The following is a 12644-nucleotide window of genomic DNA, read 5'->3' as shown; positions in this document are numbered from 1 at the left end:
TCCCTTTCCCAACTTCCAGAAACCTCAGCAACCCAAATTTCCCTGCACGACCATCGCAGCTGATTGAGATAGCAAATCCTGCGGCACATCGGAAACTGAAAACGACGGAGCTGGGAACAATAAACCGAATCTGAAGTTCCAATTAAAGAAACACAGAGGAGACGGCTGTGATTTGATCCAGATTTAATTCAATCCAAGCTTCCCCCTTTCAAGGTTTGTTTTTTCCCCTCTTATCCGTTGCAACAAACCTTGCTGCCGAATTTAGGTCAGGCACCTCACCCCCTGTGGCTGCTGAAACACAGCTCCAGGCGAGGCCCTGGAGATTTCCTTCCCCCACCTCGATATCTGGCCAAATAAAAATTCCCCTGACCAAAGCAGTAGCTTTGATCCACCTGTGGTTTTCAGCAATGCGGGCTATGGGCAGCGAGACTGGGCTGCTGGCTATGCCCCAGCGCGGGGAGCAGTTTGTGATGGCAGAGCTGGGCTTTTGGGACAGTGAGCGGGGCTGGGTGAGCAAAGAGAGGCTTCACCTGGGGGCTAGGACAACCCAAAATGATGTGGTGGGAGTGATGAGGCCGTGAGGGCAGTGGTTGTGGCCAAACGCGTGCTCTGCGGCTTGCAGGATGGAGCCTGTGGTGTACGGAGCACAGAACCAGTAGCAAAACCAAAATGTGGGTGAGGAAGGGGGCATCATGCCGTCCCTGATCCCCACAGCTCTGCTCCCCCCTCTCTGCCAGCCTCCATCCCCTCCCAGGAGGCCCCATGCTCCTGGTCTGACTCCCCCACCACCACAGAGGTGCCCCCTCTACGGAAACCTCCTCTTTTTACAAATTTTATTTTATTTTATTTTTTTCATCCAGGCCTTTGAAGATGGTTGTTGCCATGGAAACATGCTTTAAAGCATGCCTTTTTCCTTCCCTTCATCTCCGGAGCCTCTGTTGCCATAACAGCCGCATCCCACCCCTCCCTGCTCCCCGACGCGGGGCCAGCCCTGGCCCTGCGGGTCCCCCATGGCACGGGGGTCCCCGAGACACTGCCTCGTGCCACGCAGGGCAGGGGTGGCCGGCGAGGAGCGTGTCTGCAGGCCACGGAGCCCACAGCAGGGCACAGCACGGGAGGGGATGGCAGATACACGCGGTGCCTGCCCACCGGCTGCGGCAGAGCCAAGGCTTAACTGAGAGCACATTGCTGGCTGCCGTCGCCTCAATTAACGCGGCCCTGCTTGCTTTAGCAATTACCTGCCCGTGGCTCCCGGCCCGCTCTCAGACGGAGCACTCCTGCCAGGAGTCACAGCCGATGAGCGCAAGTGGGGAGCAGGCACGGAGGGCACCTTCAGGCAGCCTTGCCCAGATCCCACGCAGGCTCCTCTCCTGTGTGCCCGGGCACCGACTTGCTGCTGCCCCACGCTCCTGCTGCAGCTCTCCAGCGGGAAAAGTGTGGGTGACAGCAGCACTGTGGTCCCCAATGCATGGGGCTGGTGGGGAACAGCGCTGGCAGCCACCAGGAGCAACGGGGCCACCAGTTAGGGGCATGGAGGGTGAGCTGTGTGCTCTGAGCGCAGGGGAGGCTGGCTCCCAAACACCTCCTCGCCTGCTAAGTGGCCCTACCTCAGCTGAAGGGTGAGCGCAAACACAAGTCAAAGGGACCGACGACGTTGTTCCAGGGGAGAGAGAAATATTGCCTGCGCTCTCCAGAGGGCAGCAGCAGTGGAGATTTAAATGGTCACGATGCAATTTCCTCAAGACGCGGTTGAAAACTGCTACCAGGCTTTGCTTTAAACTAATCAGAGTCCTTTACATGGCATTAGTAGCTGCTCCACACCACTGCAAGGTCTGCGTCCTGCCAGCGCTGCTGGGCCGGCTGCTGAGTGTGCGGGCTGCATCTGACAGGCCCGTGCTGGCACCAGATTGATGTCCTTCTTGTTCCCGATAAGGATCCGAAGCCTCCTCTGGGTCCCAGCAGCGATTCTTTTATCCTCCCTGATTGTGGCATCCGCGCTCCCGGCGTCCCCGGGGACGCATCAATCGCGGAGCTGCAGGCGCCGTGCTGCTATCGGCAGCGATGATGGAACAGCTACAGGAGCAGCTGTCATTTCTCCCTGTTTGCGTTTTGTTCTCAGGCTATCAGCGGGACGTTTTCCGCCAGACACCTATCAATCTGCCTGCCCGACAGAGGCTGTGTGGCTGAGGATGCCGGTGCCAAAGCCTGCCCTCTGCTGTGCTGCCTGGCACCAGCTGAGGGCATGGGGACCCCTCCGTGATGCCGAAAAGCAAGATAGCGACGGGCCCATGTCCCATTTAATGCCTCCCTATCCATCACCGAGCTCGCAGGCTGTACCTTGCCTCTTTGCTGGAAAACCCCGGGGCAAGGTGACCCAGCTGCCCTGCTCTGCCGCAGGCAGCACCAAAGCAAAGCACCCGTGTCCTCCAGCCGCCCAGGAGGATGCCTCGGCCCCATTTGGTTCCCCACTCATCTCCAAGCACAGGCCTCGTGCTTTGCAGCTGGACCTGCTGCCACCCCGAGAGCTGACTGCGCGGCTCGATGCCACGTGGGGAACCCTTTGATGCTGTCCCTATGGCTGTGTCCGGCTCTCCTGGGGTGCCTGAGGTCCCGCTGCCCGCTCACCCGCACCTCTTCCAGCCCAGCCTGTGTTACAGCAGTGCTAATTAAACAAATATGTCTCAATTCTGATGAAGAGCTATATGCAAATCTGTGCGATGCTTCGCAGCGGGATACGTTTTAGCAGTCAGCTCTGCAGTCACTCATTCCTCCTCGGGGAGTGCCAGCTGCATGGTGAATGAGCCCGAACAGGGGCTGGAGTCTCCCGAGCCCTCACTGCCTTCACACCCAGCCAGAAGAAGCTGTTCCTCCCTGCACAGGACCGTGGGCTGGGGCAGGGGCTGGTTTCTCTTGGCATCTCATTGACAGAGCCTGGCCTTCGCCTTGTGCAAGAGCAGGGGATCAGCCAGCTCCTCGGTCAAACAGCTGGGACCAAACCCCAGGTAGGAGGCAAAGGCTGAGATGTAACATTCAGCACCACCTGAAATGCCCAGGGACACCCAGTTTTTTGTTTTCCTCCCTTCTCTGGGTGGATGGGCAGAAAGGATATATATATATATATATTAGCCTGTTTATAGACTCAGAATAATTAGAAACAGAAAGGTTTCTTACCTTTTTCTGTGAAGATAAACTTCTCCAGAGACAGCCTTTGTGCATACTGAACGCTGTTCTTGAAGCTTCCCCCACTGCTCTCTGGGAGGCACTCAGCACGTGAGGCACATCAAAGGCAATGCAAAACACCCCTGAGATGCTATAGGGGGTAGGAAGAACCATACCAGTGACATCTTAATCTTGGAAAGAAAAAGTGGGAAAAAGTGCTTAAAATCCCTGCCTGAGAAGAAAAACTGTAGATGGGTCTGGTTGGGGTATGGAGAGTTGCTCTCCGGGGCCATTTTACCTCCTTACCAGGCCGAGACCTGCTCAAGCTCCCAGAGCTGTGAGGGACGTATGGAGCAGAGGTTCCTTTGGGCTTTTTCTGACCAGGCTCCAAACTGAGCAGTCCTCCGAGGATGTGGGGTGGGAAGCAGGAAGCAGGAGCAGAGGGTGGGCTCCATCCCCTGCCCTTGCCCCCCGACCACGCTCCCTCTGAAATCCACCCCGCTCCTCCGCACCTCCGCCTCGCACCACGGCTAAGCAGCTGAACGTCTCGCCACAACCCATGCCGCGGCGCAATTAGTCAGTGCAAATGGGGATTTTAATTGCCCCGGTGATTTACAGCGCCCGGGCAGTATAATTAAAATTCATTCTCAGGCACAGTCAATGAGGCGTGCAGGAGCACCATCTCCTTACTGGAGTGATTGAGGCGCCAGCTGCAGCTGGGAGGGCTCGCACCAGGCACCAGGTTGGTGTCCCCGTGCCCACCCGTGTACGGGGATGTTGATGTCCCCTTGCCCACCCATGCACGGCACTGCCCTGGCTCATGCAGCCCCGACCCCGGGCGTCCCATGGGCGATGGTCCCTCTGCTGTCTGCAGGAGGCCGCGATGAAGCTCCACGATTAATCACGCAGAGGGGGACTCAGCGCTGCGCTCTGCTGCCGTCCCCTCTCCCCATCGCTGCCTCTTTCTCCCTTCCTTCGCTGCAAGGAAGGAGCTTTGTCTCTTGCCAAATCCCCCGTCTGTGTTGGGGGATTGGGGTGAGCCAGGCGTAAAATGAAAATAAATCACTAATTCCTCCTAATAATGCCTGATTTCCTGATTTGATATCCCACATTAATTCTAATTACTCACCCAGAGTCAGGGCATTAATCAAGGCGTTAAAACTTCTCCTTGCTTAGCAACACGGAGCCGCCGGCAGCTGGCGGTCCTGGTGTGGGCTCTGCCTGTCCCCACCATGGCTGTGTTGTGCTGGGGGCTTGGGGGAGACCCCGGCCCCTCTGCCCCCTGCCCCGGGGTGCCTGCTCCCAGCCCAGTGCCCCTTTGCAGCCACCAGGCAGCACCAGCCCACGCTGGGGTTTGCCCGTGTCTGTGAAAGGCAAACTCGCTTGTTCGAGTTATGACGCAATTAACATTTCTTCTGATTATTATTTCTTTTGGTGTTGAAAGGATTAATATTGCATTTATTCACTAGCTGATTAATTTTTTTTAAACTCATCAGTTGAATAAGCTTTAATTTGGATGGTAATTAACTGAAATATGTATAAACTCAATCTCTGCACTCAGTTTTATTAGCCTGCCTTACCTGTCCTAGATACAGGACAAAAAAGCACTCTCAACACGCACTCGTGTTTAAAAGCCCTACAATTTATGAAGGGTGGCATTAGACACAGTGAACGAGCTAGGCTCGGTTTCTGGCTCTGGCATCCTCGCGGATCATCAGAAGAGCAGACCTCCGTTGGTCAGATGTCACTGCTAGGACAGAAAAGGCAACGAGCCTTTCTGTTTTTTCGGGTTCGCAGCTTCTCAAATCTGACCGAGCTCATCCTTGACAGCATTTTCTCCGCACTTAGAGAGCCTGCTACTGTTGCCAAAATCTGTTTTTATATTTCATTCCAGGTCTCAGATGCTTCCCGAGCTGTTGGCTTGGCACTAACTTTTGAGCAACAAGCATGCGTTTCGTGGGTACTGACACTTACATGGCTTTAATAGCCTACAGAAAACTCATGCCTTGGCTTGGCGTTTTGAACCAAAAGAGTTAATTTTGAAGAGAAATATGGACTTAAAATACTTTCAGTTAGCAGCAGTATTTAAATATGTCCTGCTCCTGAGGTTCGGGCACTACCCCCGCTCTGAGCCGGAGAACAAAGCAGAGTCCCGCACTCAGAGCTAATTGGGGTTGGGGTCTGGCGGCCCCAAACCACGCTGACTTCTGCACCCGGAGGTCACCCCTCTGAAGTTCTCCTTTAAAGTGAAACCAAACACTTATGGTAAGAAGAGGAGCAGAAAGCCACGCTGGAGTCAAGGTGCACATGGAGCCCAGCACATGCTGAGCCTCGCTCCACATCCCATCCCGATGGGGACGGGACTGCCGCTGGCCCCACGGGGATGCTCACAGCAGCAGCAGCTTTTAAACTGAGACCTCACCCTGGCACCTTTGGAGCGTACGGCCTGTCTGTGTGGGGATTGCTGCCTTGCCTTCTTGTTCCTCTCCTCCACAAGCTGCAGATCAGTGGTTTACAGCCCGGGGTCAATGCATCCTGAGGGTGCCGTGAGCTATTTCCCAGCCTAACTAAGAAAAGTGAGCCTCTCGTCCACAGCCTTACAGCTGCTGTGCAGGAATCTGTGGCTCCACGGGAGTGTTTTTAGGAGGTATACAGCTGGGATTGCTCACAAAGCTCAAGACGAGATAGATGTGTTCACCCAGGAGGGTTTTACAGCCTCCATACTCAAACTCCCCTTTATTCCCTGGCTAGTGCACAGAATTAATTACATTTCTGCTATGCTAGCATGGCCCTATAGCAGCTGACTTGCCATCACCCAGCCCGGCTGGACAAATCCCTACCCCAGAGCCCTTCACATGAGGGACTGGCCATCCTCAGCCCCACCAGGCTGCCCCAGTGCCAACAGGGATGGGGACTGAGCTGTGCCTGCTACATACACCCCATCCTCCCTCCACCCATGCGGCAGCAGGCGAGCACTAACAGGGACTTCATTAACGTGCACGGCCTCCCCGTGCCACCTCCAGGTCTCTGCGTGCCACTAAATCATCTGATTTGGAACAAATTCACTGGGAAGAACTACAGCAAGTCAAGCAGAGGTCTGGGACACGGGAACAATGGCCCATAAAGCAAACATGCAGCAGTGCGCTCAGCTGCCGGGGATGCTGCTGGCACATGTGGCTGGGAAGATTAATATGCACCGAGCAAGCAGGAGCAGGGAGGGAAGCTCGCAAGGTTCCTCTCATTAGCTCATCCTTCCAGCTGAGTTAATGACTCCCAAGTTTCACCCAGCCCTCCCTGCAGCTGCTATGGAGTGGCACCACAAGTTGGCAGAGAGCTGTGTGTGTGTGCGCGACGGGGGCCTTCAAATCTCCTCTGGGCCCCCTCGGGGGAAGGCTCTGCTCCCAGGACACTGGGATCGGGTGCAGGAAGGCAGGAGGGGACACTGTGCCCTGCCATTTCTCCCTTTCCTCTACATGGGGACAGGGCAGGAGAGTCTGGTGTATCCCAAGCTGCAAAAGCAGGAATAAAGGGAGCTCGGAGGAGAACATGCACAAGGAGCAGAGAAGTATGGGACACATGGGTAGTAGTCTTACATGCACAGCAAGACAACTGATGGCCCAGTAGGGGTGGCAGCATACCTGCAGCTCCTGGAGAAGGCAAGGTCCGTACTGAGGGACCCCATCCCCCTGAGGTGGGTATTAGAGCCATACAAACCAGAGCTGGGACAAGCGGACCGCTGCAGGAGAGTCTGGGATATCTGGCAGGGCAGCAGCCGGAGCAGAGCCAAGCAGGGAGGAAGGATTACTTCTGCGGAGGGCAGCTTGTGCCAAGGATATTTTTTATCCTAATGATCGCAGGCCAAACCCAAAGAAGGAGCTCAGTGGGAATAGGACTAATACATCAGCCTTGTAAGCTGTGGCAGCACGGGGGCGGATTCTGCTCCAGAGCAGTGTGGGACCCAGGTCAGGAGCCTGGCTGGAAAATGACGGCGGAAAGCCTGGGGGGCTTTGTACAGAACTGCAGGTGCAGCCAGGTGCCCACACATGGCAGGAGGGGGCAAAAGCCAGCCCCTTACCTGTGCGGGAGAAATCAAGCTGGTGCCACAGGGGTGTGCTGCCTGAAGGTCAGAGACTTCAGGGGCTCCCCAAAACCAGCCAGATCCATCAACCCCATCCTGGTGTCTGCTGGGGCCAAGTCTGGGTTTTCTGATGCTCAGCATCCTGCATCCCTGCCGCCTGCTGTTATTCTCTCTGCAGGTGAGCTGCGAGCAGCCACTCTCCCGTGCCCTTCTCTGATACTTCTCTCTGGCAGCCTCTCCCCCACCTTCTCCTCCTCCTTTATTCTTCAACTCAAGAGCCGAAATGAAAACACCTTCCCCAACAGCCCCTGACAACAGCGGGAGGGAAACCGGCTGCATTCTACTGATTTGCAAAGAAAGAAATACAGAGAAACGTCTTGATAGCATCATAGCAAAAAAAAAAAAAAAAAAAAGCGGATGCTGCGCTGTGCTCAGCCATCTCAGGAGACTCGGTCTCTACTCCTCTGACTGTTTGAAGCCCTGCTCAGTCCCCAGGGATCTCAACAGCTCCAAAGCTGCTGCCGAGGAGCGAGAAAAAATCAGACACGTTCTCTGCTGGCAAAGGCTTTCCCTGCAGAAACCAAAGGATGCTGCACAGGAACGGCACGCGGGGTATGGCCAAGGAGCAGGAGGATGAGGGAGGCTGAAGTGGCACTGCCTGGGGAAGGCATAGCGGGGCCGGATGACATGCGGCTGCTGCCTAAGGTCTGCAGGAATTTGATGAGAATTAATCTCCCTGGGGAATGGGGTCTCTTCCTCTCCTCCCAAGTGAGCTGGGTGAACTTGGGGTACTGGTGCAGGGCTCCTACCTTTTGAGTTGCTACCATGCTGTCCTCCTGCCCACGTTTGTCACGCATGGTCTCCAGGCCACTCATCTCACCTCAAACAATCCCACCAGAGAAGCATGAGGCCACCCCAAGGCAAATATCTTGAAGCCAAATGAGCTGGGCTCTGGAAGCACCAGTTTCAGTACACTGTCTCTTCACGCAGTCTGGAGCTGGTGCAGACAGAGCAGGACAGCCCTGGTGTCTTCAGGAGGAGGAAGAAGGGACCTGTTCCCAGAGGCTGGGACAGGACTCCCAGGGCTGCTCACTGCATGAAGCAGCAGCAGGGCAAAGCTCCATCACCTCTCCTTGCTGGAGCTGCAGGGAGAAGCAAGTTTATGAAGTTTATAGCATCTCTAGCAAGAGTTAATGCTAGAGGTTCTCCAGAGAGATGCAACAGCCAGCTACCATCACACACACACACTACTACTGCATTTGCAGGTGAGAGCAACAGTTAATCAGCTCCATTCATTAGCAGCTCATTATCTTTAAGGAAACTCCCCCGTCACTGTGGGCCTGGTTGTGCCTCCTTACAGACCTTACACCGTTTGCCCCGCAAACAGCCCCATCAAGCTCAACGAGAGCATTCCCACAGCACGAGGCCCTGTGGAAGGAGGCAAGGCCTCCCAAGCCCGTACGGCAGCGCGGCGCGGAGCTGTGCAGAAACACCCCCCTGTGCAAACAGCCGCCAATGGCCTAAGTTGCTGAAACAACTAACTCAACTACTGCTGCGAGGGCAATAACGCTTCACAAACACCGCACAGAGGTCTTTGCTCTTCGTTGCACCAGCTGCGAGGCTCGCTATGCTGTTTTCTGAGAGATCCCGTAACGTCGTCTTAAGATTCACTCAAAAGCTGCCGTAAGACCTCGGTTTTAGACAAAACACAATTCCCTGCAGTGCTCTGATCCTCCTGTCACTCGGCTCTTTCTAAAGGGCTCAGGATGTGTCTCTCCTTGAAGCCACACGCTCTCGGCCCTCTTGGGCCTGCCACAGCAGCTTCCCTGCATGCCTGGGTTGCAGCCCTGTCACCAGAGAGCCCCATAAGGACAGAGCTGGCTGCAGGACCCAGAGCACCATCACTTTGCTAACAGAAAAACCTCTCAGCACCCTCTTTCCCCCCAGTTCTGCTCGACCAGCCAGGGCAGGGCTGCCAGGTCTCCCCAGTCGCATGCCTGGAGCCGCCCCAGCGCTGTCCTGCCCGCTGCTGTTGATGTTTCTCAGCCTCTCGATTTTTCCAGCACCGATATTGCTTTTCCTGGTGTTGCCATAACAACTGGCGTTAAGAGCTTGTTGACATTGCCCCGTTGTACTAATTGCACAGTTTCCTGTCACCGTTACATGCCAGTTCATTTCTTTCCAAGGCCTGAAATTGCTTTCAGCCACCTTGTCCGCTCCCTTGCCACCTCCCCAGGCCTAGTTAGGGAGGTGGAGCGAGGGAACAAATGATCCTGAAACGCCCCAGGGAAGTGTCGTTTAACCCATCCAGAGCAGCCAGGCGGCCACCCAGCTCCAGCGCAGGGACTTTCGGATGAGTTGCCTACATTTGCTGCGTTGCACCTGCAGCAGAAGGAACATTTAGGGCTGGGCGTTGCAGTGTGTGAGGGCCGGGCTGGAGCTCCTGCAAGGCATCACGGCAGCCCCACGGGTCCCTATCCTCTGGGAATGGTTCCTGTGCCCTGGGTGGCGGTGGCACAAGGGTTTTGTTCCTCTCTCTGACAGAGGGAACGATCAGCAGGATCAATCGCATCGACCTGGTGGAGTTTACAGAGGATGCTTGGGTCACCTTGCAGGTCTCCTCATCTCAGCCCCTGGCAGCCTGGCTTCCTGCTCCCACCCGTGTTTCCCCATAAAACACGGTGGCCAGCAGTGCCACAGCCTGACACTGACAAACACCGGTGTGGAGCCTCCTCCCAGCCCCACAGCATCATTCATCCCACGGTCCCCGCTGTCTCCAGGGATGCTGGACGAGGGACAGGGACAGATTGGACGCATGGGAAGCTCCCAGGCTCCGCTGGGCACTCCTACCCCAGCAGCAAGGCTGCCCTGTTGTGTTTCTCGGTAATTTATCACCAAGACACTTACTTTATAAATATTAAATGAAGGGCTCCATAAATTTTTAACGCAGAAAATAAAACTGCATTTGGTGAAGGGAAAAAAAAAAAAGCAAACCACAAAACAAACAAACCAACCATGCTCCTCACCCATTCCTGTTGTCTTCCTCTCTTTCCCTGGCCTTGCCAATGCCTTGCCATGGCTTTCTGCTGAACCTCCCATCTGGTCACAGGGAAGGAGGCAGCCAGGTTTGGCTGTGGAGGCTGCACAGCAGGGATGCTGGGCTGGCCAGGCAGCTGTTTTGGCCACATCCCATAATGGGGGCTGCTGCATGGGGGCACAGCACGTGGCACGGCCCAGGAGCTGCAGAAACGTGCCCGTCCCTCGCTGCCAGCCTGCTGCAGTGAAGAGCACGGATGAATCATTAGGACAAGTGCTCCTACAGCCCAAGCGCAAATGAGGGAAGATTGGACCTTAGGCAAATAACAGCTCTTTGCTCAAGTGCGCTACATTTCTGCGCTCAACCGCAGCTCCTCGTGCGAAGCCTGTCACAGGGGATGCGCTGCCGATCCCTGCGGTCCAGCACGCAGGAGGTGAGCAGCCCGGCCCCAAAGATCAACACCTCGCACTAACCCCTCAGCATCACCACGCTGTGTGCCCGGCTGCTTTGTAGAAAAGAAGTCAGCCAGAAAAACCTGACGCTGGACCCTGCTGCAGGTCCTCCCTGCACCCTTGGTGGGAGCCGCCCGCTCCCCGGCGGCTCTCTGCGAAGTGCAGATGCCAGCAAATCCTCGCTCCCGCAGTCATTAACTGCGGGGAGGAACCGAGCGTCAGCAGATTTCTGGTGGGAGTGGATCGAGGGGACTTTCTCTCATCCGGATGGTGACAAAGAAGGCTCGGAGGGAGCTTTCTCCTTGCTGATGAGCGCCAGGAGCGACCTCACACCTTCCACTGCAGACAGACATTGACTTCGCAGCAGCCTCAGAAATACCAGCAGGAGTTTGTCGCTGCTTTGACAACTCCAATGGTTTTGGATGATTTTTGTGGGCAGATGTGCCTGTGCTCAGCGCATCCCCCTGCTCCCTGGTGCCCCTGCAGGGTCGCGCAGTGCTTAAGGACCAGCTCAGCACCATCCCCAGGCAGAGGCTGTGGGGATGCTCCAGCAGGGAAAGGAGGGATCCCCAGCTGCCAATCCACGCAACAGAGCCAGGCATTAACCAAAACAGAAACTAATAAAAACGATTTTAACAATAATAACGGCAACAAAAGTTATTAAAATCCACACTCAGCTGGGCGTGGGGCTTATTGAGTATTTTCCTGGCTTTTTGTCAGACTGTGGGATTGCCCCAGACACCGGGGCAGGGTGTATGACAAGGAGAGACAACGATCAATTTTTAATATTGCATATTTAAGCAGGCTTGGGCTCCAATCCATCATATCCCCTGGCTTTCCCTAAAATTAATCTTCAATAGCTTATCGAGAACTTCAGAAAATTAATATCCCAGCATTTCACCTTAGGGGAACAGCACTTTCTCTGGTTGAATATGCATGCAAGAGCAAAAAAGAGCGCGATGAAGTGCCTGCCTGCAAGACTTCAGCTTCAAAAGAGGTTTTTTTGTTTTTTTTTTTTTTTAATTTAGCAGATTCCCCCCCCTTCACTGGGCTTCAGCTCCCCTGGTGGAAGCATCCCGGGAGGGTGGGACGGTGCAGAGAGGACAAAACAATTCCCAGGCTGCTTCCTACACAGGACGCTTCACCTTCCTGCAGCGGGGCCCCACATGAATGAATCTGCCCTTTAACGTCAGGCCATGGGAGCATGAAGGGGAACAGGAACAGGACGTTCCCCCGCTGTCTGATGCCAGGCAGCCGAACATCCGCGCTCCCACTCCCAATTTCAGCAGGGGGAGGCTCCTGCTGGCAGCGGCCCCGACCCTAAAGGCAGGAGGGAGCCTCCGGTCGGGCAGGGCTCGCAGCACCGAGGCAGCACGCTGCCTGCCCCTGTGGGAACGGCTTGTTCATGAGCAAATGTTTAATTTTTTTAGGGCCCAGAGGAGGGTGTGAGCCCTCTGCGGGCTGGCAGTGACCCAGCGAGCTTCGGCAGCTCACCAGGAGGCAGCCCTACCTCTCCCCTGGCTGCAGGGCTGCCAAATTGGTGCCCCGGGAGACAAAGAAGGGATCAAACCCTCTTTTTCGGTCCCCCCCCGGCAGACAGGAGAGGTCGGATGCTGGCAGATGCGGAGGGCTTTGCTCCAGATGCCACCAGGGAAAGCAGCTGCTGCTGGGCACATCCATGCCTCGGGATCTGGGGGTTCCCTGCGTCTGTCTCAGCTGGGGGCGGAAGGAGAGCAGGGAGGAGGACATACAGAGCAAGGGGGGGTTTTGAAGCCAGATCTGTGCCAGGCAGGAACGGGGGAGGCAAGAGGGACAGGCGGCAATGGGGAGCTGGGGGATGCCCAGCACCATTTCACCAGCTTCCCCATTAAACAGGCTCTGTGGCAATGGGATTAAGAGGTCAAGGAGCACGGGGACC

The 12644-nt window shown here is 55.7% G+C and overlaps 1 long non-coding RNA gene across 1 annotated transcript; it reads right to left on the bottom strand.

Moving 5' to 3' along the window:
- Positions 1-821: 821 nt before the first annotated feature.
- Positions 822-10440, bottom strand: LOC310899710. Its single transcript, XR_014584594.1, has 2 exons — positions 8047-10440; positions 822-3350 (listed from the first exon to the last, which is right to left on the bottom strand). It is a non-coding gene; the product is annotated as an uncharacterized lncRNA (long non-coding RNA).
- Between the last annotated feature and the right edge of the window lie 2204 nt (positions 10441-12644).

This window comes from Anser anser, assembly GCF_964211835.1.
Source record: "Anser anser genome assembly, chromosome: 5".
In the NCBI taxonomy this organism is placed as follows: Eukaryota; Metazoa; Chordata; class Aves; order Anseriformes; family Anatidae; genus Anser; species Anser anser.
The sequence above is the reverse complement of the archived record's forward strand: the minus strand, read 5'-3'. Positions and strand labels throughout refer to the sequence as shown.